Source organism: Siphateles boraxobius, unplaced genomic scaffold (genome assembly GCF_051911475.1).
Source record: "Siphateles boraxobius isolate OS27281-9 unplaced genomic scaffold, OSU_SipBor_1 8, whole genome shotgun sequence".
Classification (NCBI taxonomy): domain Eukaryota; kingdom Metazoa; phylum Chordata; class Actinopteri; order Cypriniformes; family Leuciscidae; genus Siphateles; species Siphateles boraxobius.
The window spans coordinates 14,625,511-14,637,883 of NW_027509208.1; positions in this window are offsets into that span (position 1 = coordinate 14,625,511).

Genomic DNA, 12,373 nt, shown 5'->3' on the forward strand with positions numbered 1-12,373 from the left:
AGCGATAGTGTACTTTTTGAGAGATATCATTTTTCTCATGACTCGTGAGGATGTCGTTTACATCATTAATTTGTTGGAAACGCATAAATGTTCGTCTCGTCGGAGTCGGGCTTTAATAACAGTGCAGGCAAGTTACTATTGCGATTCCTATCCAGATTAGTATTATATCAAATTTTAAAAAGGCAGTTGACAGACTAAAATCTCTTAGATGGTGTGTGACTATGTTCCATATCACAAATATGGCCAGGATTTGTGCATGACTCAATAATTTTCAGAGATTTATGCACATTATTTGAACGTGGTAAGGAAAAATATAAATATGAAGCTTACTGTATTACATACACGTATGCTTATCCTAACAGAACTGAATTTTTCCATTAAACAGGTGATTACAACAGGATGCTAGCAGACTGCTTGGAGACAGGTGTTTTATGACCCCATTCCCTGACCCAAACCCCAGACCAGTTACAATGCAGCTCTAGCCAGGACAAGGGCACACAATGAACTGAACTTTAGCCAACTAAAGTATCTGAAAAGTCTGAGGGTTGCACCTGACAGGGCCTGTGACATTGCATGGGTCATATTACACAACATTGCACCATCAGAAAAAAATATAAAACATTTAATTAATGTTTAATAAAAGACAAGACAAATATGCTTAGTTCCTTGATTTTTATTTTAATTGTTCATTGTAAAGAAAAGCCAGTGATCAAGTCATCTTTTGCCTGCAAATAATATATATTGTACTCGGTGTGAAATAATATATTAACACTTACTCTGAAGTTCCTATGAAGCAACTCTATCCCAGTGCCAGTTTTTTTTCCTTTAAGTTGTCAAGTATTTTCAAAATACTCTGTTTTGTAGGAGTAGGGGTAAACCTGTCAAACACATGGCTTATGCATCAAAAATTGGGCATTACAAAGTGTTGTAGCTACTTTCTTCCCTTTTGATGTAAAATTAGAAAAAGTCCACTTGCTGCACATGCTTCAGCCACTTGCTTGGGAACACATAAATGTGTTGGTGTATTGTTTAATACTGGACAAAAGAGGAAAACAATTTCATTACAATGAAGTACACTGGTGGGAAATGTGATCAATAACTCATGGCAACATATATATTTTTTTACATTAACTATGTAGTTTCACAGTCACTCCGCTGTATGTGGTGTGTTGGAATTCGGTGAAAAATGACAGCACTATGTACATTCTCCTTATTTTCACAACCCTTTACGATGCATTCTTTAACCATTATTGTACACAAACTAGCTTCCAACAACCTGTTACTTCGTCAACTCCGCTCGAACTACTACTACCGGCGCATGTCACGTTGGTTGTATTGACGGAAATGTCAGAGGGAGGGGGAGAGGAAGCGGGAGCCGGTAAGAGGACTTTTCACGAGTGAAGATATTATTGCGCCAAGTCGAAGTGCTCAAAAGCACTTGTTATGGTATTCCGCCATACAATATAGTCATCAATTTTAAACGCTTAGAAAAGCGCAACGGTTTATTTTGTGTCACCAGCCCAGGTCAAGTTACACTACTCGAGTAACTGTGTTTACATAGGGAAAACGTGGAAGTGTTTGGTCGCTTCTCTGCTTGGCCCATATTTAATGCATGGGCTAAGCTAAGTGCTAACATAGTTTTGCGGCAATACAGAGCGATATAGTGCACGCACTGAGACGAGAGAGGTATGTATCAACTCGTCTTAGTTAAGGGAATAACATAGTTTAATAAGAAAAACTGGTGGAGTATCCCTTTAACAGCTGATATGACTGGACAGCCATTTGGATTATATGCCTAATTAATTTAATGCAGCAACAAATTATTTTACAGTGTACTAGGATCATTTAAAGTTAATTTACCAGCAGTGAAGGTGTTCTACTCCTGGCCTCTGGCTGTGGGTCTGAGGAAGAGCTGAACCCAGGGATGCCCTCCACAAGGTTCACACTCAACCCAAGGGTCAGCTCTTCTGCCTGGGTATAATGTGGGGGTGCAGGACCACCACATGTTTGTTTTTCTTTTCTTTTTCTTTTTCTCAGCCTTTTTCTTGGTTGCTTTTATAAACAGGCAAACATTTATTAACAGTGCCTTTTTAACCCTTTGATGCACAACATGGGTCTAAATAGACCCGACTGAGTTTTAATTTTCTATATCTTTGCAAGAAATTAATTTCATCATTCAGTATTCCAGGTATTCCTCAATTAACTTGTTTTTGATCATCACAAATCCTTATTTTTATTTTTACTTTCTTACTTTTTGAATAAAAACGTTTTTGTATCGCAACCCTTCTAATGCGCAACATGGGTCTAAAAAGACCCGTATTCATTTCGTCATTCTAAATTACATTTAGACCCATGTATGTAAAATTGATGTATTAATACAAAACTGTGTTTGTTTATAAAGTAAGAAACGAAACATAAACATAATGATTTGTGGAAATCAAAAACAAGATATTTAATCAATACCTGGAATAACAAATGATAAAATACATATATTTTAAAGATTCAGCAAAGAAACATTCAGCCATGACTGAAATAATATAGGAAATGAATACGGGTCTTTTTAGACCCATGTTGCGCATTAGAAGGGGTATCCATAGCTTGCGCATCAAAGGGTTAAAAGAGATTAGTTGGTACAAATTACTATTATGTAGAATATTCTAGTACTTCACTTTTACTTGTTCCCATGTTCTAGTAGTGGGTGGTGACTCTGTCATTACAATGAACAAAGTTATTAATTATTTAGAAATTATTAAAATATCAAAATATATACTTTAATAAGTGATAAAAACATATAACTACAAACTTAATTTGTCTGCTACGTTTTGCCAGCCCTCTCTCTAGGCTTTTACACACTTTGAGGTGTTCCCTGGCGTTTTAATTAAGTTTTCAAATTCTGCATATCCTTCAAGCAATAACTCTTGCTCTTCTGTGGAGAAAAAAACCGAGCGCGCTCTTTGGCCACGGTGAGCAGCCAATAGCAGCGTTGCTGATCAATGTTTCTACTATCGATACATATCCCCTTTTAACCCAGCGCATGAACGCGCAATTATCTCAGATAACTCAATCCAGCTATACTAATCATAACCGGCAGGAGTGTTCGAAGAACCTAATTAGCCGGATCATGATGAGCACGATGATATTATCTTGGATGTCTCGTTTGATCTCGGATGTTTTAAGCAACGTACGAAGAACGGGCCCAAGGTCAGGATGTTTGTTAAATAAAACATTACATTTCTGTTTGTTTTTCACCAAACCAACTGTATACCCCCAGAACACTCGGAACATATGACAAGTGCTGCATGGGATCATTGATGCGCCTTTTTTAAAAAGCTTGAAGCTGGTCGATATTCAATGCCGTTATATAGACGAGTACTAGAGGGACTATTTTTTTTTTTGTGGTCAAAAAAATAAATAAAAAATTACGGATTACTGGATTAGAACAACACCAGACCAGGGTGAGTAAATGTTCACAATTTTCATTTTAGGGTGAACTGTACCTTTAAGACTTTGCATGGTCGACTGGAATAGTGTTAATAACAAAAAGAATGTTGATCCAGGTCCTACTAGGTTAAACCACGTTGTGCCACATGAAATTGTGTTGCATAAACTCAGATATTGCGCAGTGAATGGTTAATTCACATGGCTTTCTGACTGGTATACACCTCAACCGCTAAGAAAGTTCAGACCTTGCACAACCATAATTAAAAAAACACTACATACACCCTTAAAACAATCTGCATACTCAAGCACACTATAAACATCTAGGTTGAATATAAATACATGTGTGGTCAAAATTCAGCTCACTGCAGTGGTGTCTGAAGGTTCACATGAGGGTTCTCAACTTGTATTTACTAAATCACACAGTACCTACCTAAATATTGTTGCTTGGAAAGTTGAGGAAGAGAGATCTCTGGTCCCATCTGGGAATGGCTTTACTATAAGCCTGAATCATATAGGAGGGACGGAGGACAACAGACGCTCAGACATCTGTCCTACTCCCTTCAGAAGCTGCAACAACATGAGAGACAACTGTCCTATGAATTCTAAATGAACTGTCTGCCACATCGGCACACGTGACCTCATTCTCACAGCTGATGGTCAGGCATTTTAAGATTCTTTGCGATTATCAATTTTTTTGGCACGAGTTCTTCAATAAATGAATTTCAATGTTGGCTGCTATTTCAGCAACTCTATCTTAAATATACAAACATTACCGATGGAGTTTTTATGAATGATTGCATGTATTCTCATGTCTGCATGTTTATGTGCATGGGGGTTGGTGATATTTATATGTATTCATTTTTGTCTTGCCTCACATTGTGCATTGGTAGTTTTTAGCAGTTCATTATTATGCTCACACTTAAAGTGGTCCTATTATGCCCTTTTATGAAGTCTTTATTTTGTTTTTGGGGTGTACTAGAATATGCTTTAATGCTTGATTGTCCAAAAAACATTATTTTTCACATATTTTACACTATTACAGCACCTCTCTCCAGTCTGGCTCAACGGGCTGAACAGTTTCTTTTCCGATGAAGCCCCTGCATAACCATGAGTTTCATCTGCTCAGGTCAGGTGTAAATATTAAGGATGGCGTAAATTTCAACCCAATTCGAGCCTGATTTCAGACATGTTAACAAACAAGAGGATCATCCAGAACGGATTCCATGCATGGACTTTAAAAGCACGGAGTGGTATGTTTTTTTTTCTTCCAATTTTCTTATACATATTAGATACAATGTTATACACCATTTAATCATAATACGTGTTGGAAAACTAAGGTAATACAAACAGTTATCAAATCACAAAGTTTTAATTTGCCTAAGGGGCGGCGAATGGTCTTACAAAAGTTAGAGCTTACAAAAGCTACAGTAAACATTACATCAACACTAATGTTGGCTAGCAGGTGAGCGGAGGCAAAGCTTTACCTTTTGTTCACAACATAGCAACATCATAAAACTTATATATTGGAACTGTTATTAGAAAACACAACTACAAATAATAAGTTTTGTGATCCACAAACAACATATTGTCCCGAAAAGTGGGAACTGCTCCATTTCAGGAGAAGCTTTTACTGCATAGCTACATCGTAGGCCTACTATTTTCGTTTCTGGAAGTTGTTCTCCATAAAATGTGCACGACACCGATAAATGTTGGGAAACTCTAAGTTTGTCAGCCTTAGGTAGGTTAAACAAATGAGTTTTGGGAAAGGTCAGGTTTTGGGAAAAACAGCATCTCTCAACCAGGCATCTCATCTTTTTTTTCTTTTCTTTTTTTCGTATTCCGTGGGCGGGGATTATTTAAATGAGTAACATGGTGACTTCATAAAGCTCGGAAAAAACGTGTTGTAGTCCAAACGAGCAGTTCGTTGTAGTTCTTGGAAAGTGAATTCTGTTCAATAACATATCTTCCTTTGGACTGGACTTTGAGCTTTGTAACTTCGCAGATGTGTTTTATGCTCAAACGACAACATTACACAATATCTAAAGTTGAAAGCACAAAAGGACTCCTTTAAAGGAGTCCCTTTACTCCAAATTATTTGTAATCATTTACTCACCATCATGTCTGTGCAAACCTTGCTGCCACAACAAGCAACATTCAAATTGTCTTCAGAAAATGTAAAGAGCTAGTTCTACTAATGGCTTCCCTTTCACATTAATGTGTCATAATGTTTCCATTAATCAATTATGATACAGGCAGATCTATTAAGATATCAGCGTTTAAGATTTAAGACTCACAGATTTAAACTTAAGCTTAATAAATCTTTGACTAGATAAGAGTGTTGAAAAACACAGAGAATATAAGCTTTCTGCTCTCTCAAGTCCAACACTTCTGCCTTTATATTCTCATCAATATAATCCTCTTCTCTTCCATCTGAGAAAGAGAGAGAGAGAGAGAGAGGGAGGTGATTCTGACTGAGAGTTGGCTGTCTAACCGGCACACGTGTGGGGCTTTACACATTTTTGGCAGGTTCAGATAGAGAAGAATGCACAGCTTGCAGTCCAGGTGTGTGTTATAAATTTTGTTCTTTTTTTTGTACCTCCCACAAAAGAGTGCCAAACTTCTTCACAGATAAAAACCTGTGCATTCAGAAATGACAAATCCCCCAATAAACCATGAGAGACACAAGTATATAGAACAAATCCATCTTCCAGAAACCAACTTTTTATGCAGGTTGTGATAGACAGACAGACATTAATAATAGGGATATGTAGATATCAACATTTCTATTTAATTAAATGACATGTATCTATCATAGTGTTTACAGAATGCTGTTTGTAGTTGGTGATCAATGAAATGCACAAATATGGAGTTTGATTAGGGTAAAGGTTTCACTGCCTCATTAGTGGTAAGGGCTTTTGAAGAAACATGCTTGTTAACATGAAAGTGTATTAGTGGTTCACTCTGAAACCAAGTAGCTGGACATCTGCACCATCAAAGGCAATCCACACGCGCATATGCAAACAAGGATGTAACCTGTGTACCTGTGCCAAACATGAATGGACCTCAAGGCTAGATCAATGAAATAACTTGTTTGCAAAAGTTTGTGTGTGTGTATATGTTTGTTTGTGAGATATTTGAGGGCCCTGTTGGTGAAGGCTGATTTCACCAGTAATGAGTTTGGCGTAAAGAACACACACACACACACACACACACACACACACACACACACACACACACACACACACACACACACACACACACACACACACACACACACACACACACACACACACACACACACACACACACACACACACACACCTTTTAAAGCAAACCGGCATATTATTTTCACACTAGAGATTTTGGTGCAGACCTGAGATCGATAAAATAAAATGTTTTTGACCTTGGGTTTACACCAAAGAAGAGCTGTATTATATGCTTAATGCCTATATAGAAAACAGGTGGCAAATATCTTGTTTTTGACTTTGGGCTGCACTTTTTTTTTCTATCTAAATAAATAAAACTAACTAACTAACTACTAACTAATGATAATAAGATGCCATTAAACAGTTATTCTACATGATATCACAAATTATTATCAATGCATGAACCAAATATTTTATCCTTTTTAAAATTTTTATTATGGCTGCATGTTTATCCACCGTCTTCAATTTCCACTGGAAGCAGCGACATGAAATCTCAGGTTTCAAATTTCAAAGTTAAAGTGCCCCTATCACTTTTTTGTATATCACCTATCATGTAGCATCTAATATATACAGAAGTATTTCATATATGTAAAGTTTCAAAGATCAAAGTGCTCTATAAATAGTTATTGTCTCCCAAAAGAAATAATTGATTCTGAAGTGCTGAAATGAGTCGTCAGCAATTCCATGTCATGGCGGGGAACAGAACACAGGAAGCAATAGCAAGTAACTCAATTTATTAATGACCAAAACAATGACACGGGCGTGGAATGGTAGCGCAGGGACTTCGATGGCCAGAAGTGATGACAGGAACCGTGAAGTGGTGAAACACAGAAGACGGAATCCACACAACCCAAACGATAATCCACAACGAAACGACAATCCACGAAGAACACGAACACCGGACGAGCGGGATGACAGGACTGGAACACCGACACAGGAGACATCAAACAACGATCTGACAAAGAGGACAAAAACCGGTGAGTATAAATAGGGTGAGGAAATGGACTGCAGCTGGTGGTGATATGATGATCAGCTGGAGCGGATCAGGTAATGACATCACACTCACGCCCACAACGCACGTGCATTCATACCACAACATAAACACGAGACGAGAAGGAACCAGAGAATAGTATACCGTGACAGTACCCCTCCTCCTAAGAACGCCTCCTGGCGTTCTCAGACTCCCTTACCTGTCGATTGTAATCATCGATAAGGGAGTGATCCAGGATGTCTCTAGCAGGTACCCAACTTCTCTCCTCCGGACCGTAACCTTCCCAGTCCACCAAGTACTGGAATCCGCGTCCCCTCCGCCTAGAGTCCAGAATACGGTTGACCGAATAAGTGGTTTCCCCATCTACGAGTCGCGGCGGGGGGGGAACCGGGACTGGCGGATTAATGTGCGAATGAAACACGGGCTTAATTTTGGATACGTGGAAGACGGGATGAATCCTCCTGTACGCCGGAGGTAAATTGAGGCGGACTGCCACCGGACTAATGATCTTGGTGACAGTGAACGGGCCAATGAATTTGGGAGCAAGCTTATTGGAGACGGAGCGGAGAGGAATGTTTCTGGTAGAAAGCCACACTTTTTGACCGACGATGTATACGGGAGGCCTTGACCGGTGGCGATCGGCCTTGGCCTTGGTGCGCGCCCCCACCTGGAGTAGAGTCTCACGGGCTCTAGTCCAGGTACGGTGACACCTCTGGACGAAGGCGTGAGCAGAGGGGACCGCGACCTCGGATTCCAGACTGGGAAAAATAGGTGGCTGGTAACCTAAACTACACTCAAACGGAGAAAGGCCCGTGGACGACACCGGTAACGTGTTGTGGGCGTACTCCACCATGGATAGTTGTTGGCTCCATGAGGAAGGATTCTTGGAGACCAAGCACCGCAACATCCTTTCCAGATCTTGGTTGGCTCTCTCAGTTTGGCCATTGCTCTGGGGATGAAACCCTGAGGACAGACTAACCGTCGCACCCAGTAATCTACAAAATTCTCGCCAAAATTTGGACACAAACTGGGGTCCCCTGTCGGAGACCACGTCCATCGGGAGGCCATGTAAACGAAAGACGTGATCTACGACAGTCAACGCTGTCTCCTTAGCTGAGGGTAATTTGGGTAAGGGGATAAAGTGAGCCGCCTTCGAGAACCGGTCCACCACGGTCAAAACGACTGTATTACCCTGGGAGGGCGGGAGGGCGGTAATAAAATCTAGCGCGATGTGGGACCAGGGTCTCGAAGGGACTGGCAGCGGTTGGAGTAACCCATCTGGAGGTCGATTAGAAGTCTTACCAGTGGCACAAACTGAGCAAGCCAAGACAAAACTGTGAATGTCACGAGCCATAAGTGGCCACCAAAATCGTTGCTTAACCAAGAAACTGGTTCGGTTGACTCCTGGATGACAAGCCACGTTGGAGCAATGACCCCACTGAATGACGTCGGACCGTAATTCCTCCGGCACAAATAAACGATTCGGTGGGCAACCGGGCGGAGGCGTTACCCCTTCTAAGGCCGACTTGACCTTCGATTCGACCTCCCATGTGAGTGTGGAAACAAATAGGGTTTCGGGTAAAATGCACTCGGGAGTAGACGGGCGTTCGGAAGGCTCAAAAATACGAGATAATGAATCGGGTTTGATGTTTTTAGAACCCGGGCGGTACGAGAGAGTAAAATCAAAACGGCCGAAAAAAAGTGCCCACCGAGCCTGCCTGGAGTTCAATCTTTTAGCCGTTCTAATGTATTCTAGATTCTTATGATCAGTCCAGACGATAAAAGGTACCCCTGACCCTTCTAACCAGTGACGCCACTCCTCCAACGCTACTTTGACTGCCAACAACTCCCTGTTACCGATGTCGTAATTACGTTCGGCTGGGGACAAGCGATGAGATAAAAACGCGCAGGGATGCATCTTGTCGTCTGTAGAAGAGCGTTGGGATAGCACTGCACCTACCCCCACCTCTGACGCATCAACCTCCACCACGAACTGACGTGAAGAATCAGGGGCAATAAGGATGGGGGCTGAAACAAAGCGGCCTTTCAGTTTGGCAAACACAGCTTCCGCTGTGTCTGTCCACCTGAACGCCGTTCTGGGGGAGGTCAAGGCAGTCAGAGGTGCGGCTAGTTGGCTGAAGTTGCGAATAAAACGCCGGTAGAAATTGGCGAAGCCCAGAAACCTCTGTAGGGCCTTACGGGAATCTGGGCTTGGCCACTCGACCACAGCCTTAACCTTTTCAGGATCCATACGCACTCCTTCAGACGAAATGATGTGCCCTAGGAAAGGAACAGACTGTGCATGAAATTCGCATTTCTCCGCCTTGACAAAAAGCCCATTCTCTAGCAACCTCTGAAGCACTCGTCGGACGTGCTGCACATGTTCCTGGAGAGAAGATGAAAAAATCAATATGTCATCCAGGTAGACATAAATGAACTGATCTATCATATCTCGCAGCACATCATTGACGAGTGCCTGGAAGACCGCAGGGGAGTTGGACAGCCCGAACGGCATGACCAAGTATTCAAAGTGCCCCCTGGGGGTGTTAAACGCAGTCTTCCACTCATCCCCCTTCCTAATGCGAACCAAATGATATGCGTTACGTAAGTCCAATTTCGTGAAGACGGAAGCTCCCTGTAACCTCTCGAAAGCTGAAGACATCAACGGCAAAGGATAAGTATTCTTTACCGTGATGTTGTTCAACCCCCGGTAATCGATACAAGGTCGCAGAGAACCATCCTTCTTCCCCACAAAAAAGAACCCCGCCCCCGCTGGAGAAGAGGAAGGGCGAATGAACTTGGTTGCTAGAGAATCAGAAATATATTTCTCCATGGCCTCCCTCTCAGGAACAGACAGTGAGTATAACTTGCCCTTGGGCGGAGACTTACCTGGCAGTAAATCTATGGCACAGTCATAGGGACGATGCGGAGGGAGAGAAGCAGCACGAGACTTACTAAACACTTCCTTCAGGTCCAGGTACTCCCTGGGCACGCTAGACAAATCCCCTGCTTCCTCCTGAAACATAAAAACAGGCACAGACGAACAAGCAGACACAAGACAGGACTTATGACATTCCTTGCTCCACTCCAGCACAGTTCTTTGCTGCCAGTCTATACGGGGGTTGTGGTGGATGAGCCAGGGGTGTCCAAGAACGATGGGTGCGAGGGGTGAATCCAGTATGTAAAAAAAAATAGTCTCAGTGTGGTTGCCAGATGTGATGAGGGTAATATCTTCAGTCGTGAGTGAAATAGTGGGAAGTTCTTGACCATTAAGTGCGTGTACTGCAATCCTGTGAGTGAGGGGCTTGAGGGGAATCTGAAACTTGAGTGCAAATGATTTGTCCATAAAATTACCTTCAGCCCCGGAGTCCAAAAGTGCTCTACAGTCGTGCTGGTGGACTGACCATCTTAGTCTTACCGGGAGGAGGGTAGATGTGGATGAGGTCTTCTTGGCGGAGATCCCACCCGATAGTAGCCTCATACTTACTATCGGGCTTGACCTTTTACCGGGCAGTTGTATGCGAAATGTCCCGTACCCCCGCAGTAGAGGCAAAGGCCCTGGGACCTCCGCCTTTCCCTCTCCTCCCGGGAAAGCCGAGCTCGCCCCACCTGCATGGGTTCGTGATCGTAGACGGGACTGACCGCGTCCCTGCCGCTGGACCTAGGACCCTCGGCTCCTTCCGGTGTGCGGGTGAACGACCCTCTTCGCTCGACTCGTGAGAGTCGAGCGTCCACCCGCAGTGCCAGCTCGATTAGTCCATTTAAAGATGTGGGGAGGTCCAGGGCGTAGATCTCCCTCTGGACGCGGTCAGCCAACCCATGCAGGAACATGTCCCACTGCGCCTCCTCGTTCCATCGACATTCGGCCGCCAGGGTCCGGAACTCGATGGAAAAGTCCGCAACCGACCTCTCTCCCTGATGCAGGTCGGCCAACACCCTGGCGGCCTCTCTCCCCGCGACGGCGCGGTCGAAAACTCGTCTGATTTCGGAGGAGAGTGTCTGGAACGAGGCGCAGCATGGGTCTTGGTTCTCCCACACCGCCGTTCCCCATAGCGCCGCCTTTCCCGTCAGGAGGGTCAGGACGAACGCTACCTTGGCCTGTTCAGTCTGAAAAGTTCTTGGTTGTAGCGCAAAATGCATCGAGCATCGTGTCAGAAAGGCTCTACAGTACCTGGACTCCCCGGAATAAGCCTCCGGAACCGGTAGGCGGGGCTCAGACTGGTGGTGGAACTCTGGTGGTGTGGGGGGAACGGCTGGTGCGGGTGGCGCAGTGGGAGCTCGCATTTGTTGGATCTGCTGGGTAAGCTCGGACACCTGCGCCACCAAAGATTGTACCGCACGACCCGTGTCATTCAAATTTCTCTCTTGGGAATCCATCCTACGTATGCTGTGCCGAATGAAGTCCTCCAACGAAGACGATGGTGCACTCGCTGCTTCCATGGTTTGGTCAGATCGTTCTGTCATGGCGGGGAACAGAACACAGGAAGCAATAGCAAGTAACTCAATTTATTAATGACCAAAACAATGACACGGGCGTGGAATGGTAGCGCAGGGACTTCGATGGCCAGAAGTGATGACAGGAACCGTGAAGTGGTGAAACACAGAAGACGGAATCCACACAACCCAAACGATAATCCACAACGAAACGACAATCCACGAAGAACACGAACACCGGACGAGCGGGATGACAGGACTGGAACACCGACACAGGAGACATCAAACAACGATCTGACAA